The sequence below is a fragment of the Myotis davidii genome, unplaced genomic scaffold, assembly GCF_000327345.1.
Source record: "Myotis davidii unplaced genomic scaffold, ASM32734v1 scaffold545, whole genome shotgun sequence".
Classification (NCBI taxonomy): domain Eukaryota; kingdom Metazoa; phylum Chordata; class Mammalia; order Chiroptera; family Vespertilionidae; genus Myotis; species Myotis davidii.
In genome coordinates this window covers 1172892-1176467 of record NW_006296634.1, presented here as the reverse complement: position 1 = coordinate 1176467, position 3576 = coordinate 1172892, and the positions used below count along the sequence as shown (strand labels likewise).

The 3576-nt window shown below is 36.3% G+C and overlaps 1 long non-coding RNA gene across 1 annotated transcript in view; it reads left to right on the top strand.

Moving 5' to 3' along the window:
- The first annotated feature begins 1189 nt into the window (after nucleotides 1–1189).
- LOC107184459 overlaps nucleotides 1190–3576 on the top strand; it is a 5069-nt gene continuing 2682 nt past the window's right edge. The window contains exons 1-2 of the long non-coding RNA XR_001515311.1: nucleotides 1190–1201; nucleotides 2578–2647. This is a non-coding gene — a long non-coding RNA (uncharacterized LOC107184459). The remainder of the gene's footprint in view (nucleotides 1202–2577; nucleotides 2648–3576) is intronic.

Sequence of the window (3576 nt, the reverse complement as noted above, 5' to 3'; positions counted from 1 at the left end):
AAATAATTCAGAATGTATTACTAAGAGAGATAAGCCAGTGGTTCTCAACTGGGGACAAGTTTGTCCACCAAGTGACATTTGGCATTGTTTGTAGACATTTTTGGTTTTCACAGCTGGAAGGCTACTGGCATTTAGAAGGTAGTGGCTAGGATGCTTCTAAACATCCTATAATGTATAGGAGAGCCCCCAAAAAACTGAATTATCTGGCCCCAAATGTCTGTAGTACCAGATTAAGAAACCCAGAGAAAAGAACTCTTAAAAAATTATACACACAATGCAATGATTATATCTATAATATTAACAATAATTTCCTGACACTAAATGTCCAATCAGTTAAAAAAAATTTTCTTTCAAATTTGATTTTTTTATATTTGATTGGTTTGAATCAATATATAAACAAAGTCAACTAATTGGTTGATATCTTTTAAGTCTTTGCTAATATATAGCTTTCCTTCTTTTTTCATATGCTTTTTTTCAATCTTTTAATCCTCATTTGAGGACGTTCTGAGAGAGAGAGAGAGAACATTGATGTGAGAGAGAGATATTGATCCGTTGCCTTCTGTAATTGGGGACCAAACCCACAATCCAGGTATGTGCCCTGACTGAAAATCAAACTGATAACCTTTTGGTGGAACACATGACAGCGCTCAACCAACTGAGCCAGTGGATCTGGGTCACTTTTTTTTTTTTAAGAGAAACATCAATATGATAGCAAAACATCCATTAGCTGCCCACTGCACTCCCCCTACTGGGGATACAGCCTGCAACCTGGGCTTGTGCCTGGACTGGGAATCCCCAAGCCAGCAACTTTTCAGTGCATGGAGGATGCGACCATGATAAAACAACTGAGCCAGGACTTTTCATACACTGTTTTTATTGTTGAATAAAACAGGTCCCTTATACTGTATACTGTCCCACATTTTGTAGATACTCCTGATTATATCCTTGTCTACTTAAACCGTCTTTCAAACAATCAACTTCTGAACCTTTGTAAATCAAATTTGGTTCCCTCTTGAGTTTTCCCCATGAATTAGGATTCACCTTCTTGTGACTGCTTGTCACTGTCACTTATCAGTCTCCTTTGTAGCTTCCAAAAGTGTTGCTGCTGTTATCTTGCTCATTCTTTGTACTTGTGGGTTAAGCCTTAAAATTTTTTTTTCTGTTTCCTCTTATTATAGTAGCATTTGGGGATAGAGTAAAAGTAATCTTTGTCACTTTGCCTGGAAGTCTGAGATACTTTCAATGGTTCTTCCTGTATGTACTGTTGTACCAAAATTTATATTTCTAGGAATTCTAACTCTAAAGGAATTGTACTTCGAAAGTCATAAAAATAGCCCTAGCCGGCTTGGCTCAGTGGGAAGGGTCCCAGATTTGATTCCAGTCAAGGGCACATGCCTGTGTTGCTGGCTCCATTCCCAGTAGGGGACTTGCAGGAAGCAGCCGATCAATGATTCTCTCTCATCATTGATGTTTCTCTCACTCTCCTTCTCCCTACCTCCCTGAAATCAATAAAGAAATATATTTTTAAAAGGAGTCATAAAAATATAGAGCCCCTATGGCTGTAATTATCCTTATGTGTAGCTGGTAAAACTATTCGACATTTACATATTTTATTTTATTTATTTTAAAGGCTCATAAAGTGGGAATCTATTTTTTAAAAAAACATTTTTTCTTTAATTTCAAAGAGGAAGGGAGAGAGAGAGAGAAAGAGAAACATCAATGATGAGAGAGAATCCTCGATTGGCTGCCTCCTGCATGCCTCCTACTAGGGATCGACCAGGGCATGTGTTCTGACCTGGAATCAAACTGTGACCTCCTGGTACATAGGTTGACGCTCAACCACTGAGCCGCACCAGCTGGGCAGTTACAACTTTTAATAGTTATTTTAATCCAAATTTACAGTTAGGAACTGGACATTTATTTTTCAAATAGGAAATAAATATACTTGTTATCGAATTTAGAAGGTATAAAAGGACTATATAGTTCCTATTCTTACCCCTCCAAAGCAGGCTTTCTTCTTGAAGGCAAATACTGTTAAGTTTCTTGCATATTCTTCAGAAATATTTTATGCATATGCAAAGATGGATGGATATATGTTTTTTAAAAAAACAGCTTTAAAATGTGTATTACATACAATAAAATTCAACAATTATAAATATCACTTTGAGTTTTGATAAATATATATAATTGTGCAATCTCTACTAAAGTCATGATATAACTTCCCACATTTTCATTGTTCTTTATAGTCAATCTCTCCAACTCCCTCCCTCCCTCCCTCCCCATGAACTATTATTGCTGTTTTCTGTCAATATAAATTTGCCTTTTCTTGAATATCGTATCAATGGAATCATACAGAACATAGTCTTTTCTTTTTCAGACTGTAGTCTTTTTATGTCTGACTACTTTCACTTAGCAGAGTGCTTGTGAGATTAATCCATATCTGTACCTTGAACCAAGGAAGTGTTGAATGAGTGTGTTAAATGTATTGGCCTAAGTTTGGGTTAGGTTTTTTAAGTTATATCATATTAGCTCATGAAATGGACTAATTAATTTTATATTCATCTTAAATAAATTTAGCTCTCATTGTTAAACCTTGATGTCATTCAGCATGGAAAAAAGTGGCTTAATTCAAAACAAAATATTAAGGGTAAGTCACAAGTAAAATTTTATTTAATGAACATGGTAGGACATCAGCGTAACTTGTTCAGTTCAATTTTTTTTTTTCAATCCTCACCCGGGGATATGCTTATTGATTTTAGGGGGAAGGGAAAGGAGGAAGAGAAACATCAATGTGAGAGAGAACATGGTTTGGTGGTTTTCCTTACATGACCTGACCAGGAATGGAACCCGTAACCTTTCAGAGTATGGGACGTTGCTCCAACCAACTGAGCCACACCAGCCACAGCCAAATTATATTTTAGTAGCAATCTATTGCTATATTAGGGGGAAAAAAAAGAACTGTGTTTTAAATCAGGCAAGCATTCTTGGTTGTACTGACATTTTTTACAAACATTTGGGGATGGGCATTGTATATAGGTTACTTTTTTCTTGAGTTGGGTATGGAATCTGTTGTAGAGAGGTACAAAATCCAAAAATTGAGATACTTGAGAAAGGAATTATTGTTAAATCTTTATCTCAATCTCAGCATTTTAAAAAGACAAATTTTATTTCTATACTTTTATACTTTGTACTCAAGCTTACAGATAGGATAAAACAGAATAATTTAATGGACCAAAATGACTTGGTTGAATAAGTTAACAGAAAGGGCTAACATAACTATGGTACTAAAAATGGAAAAATATATAATACAGTAGGGTCTTGACTTACGAGTTTAATTTGTTCCGTGACGGAGCTCGTAACTCAGATTACTCGTATGTCAAACCAAAAAGTGAACGAGTGAAACAGAACCTACACACACAACCTAGAGACAGAACATGGCAAAAGATCCTGGACAGAAACTGGCGAGAGAACCTGGCTACAGAACCTGGATAGAACATGGCAAGAGAACCTGACTAGAACCTGGTGACTGAACGTGGCTGGAGAACCTGGACAGAACCTGGCTGGAGAACCCAACGA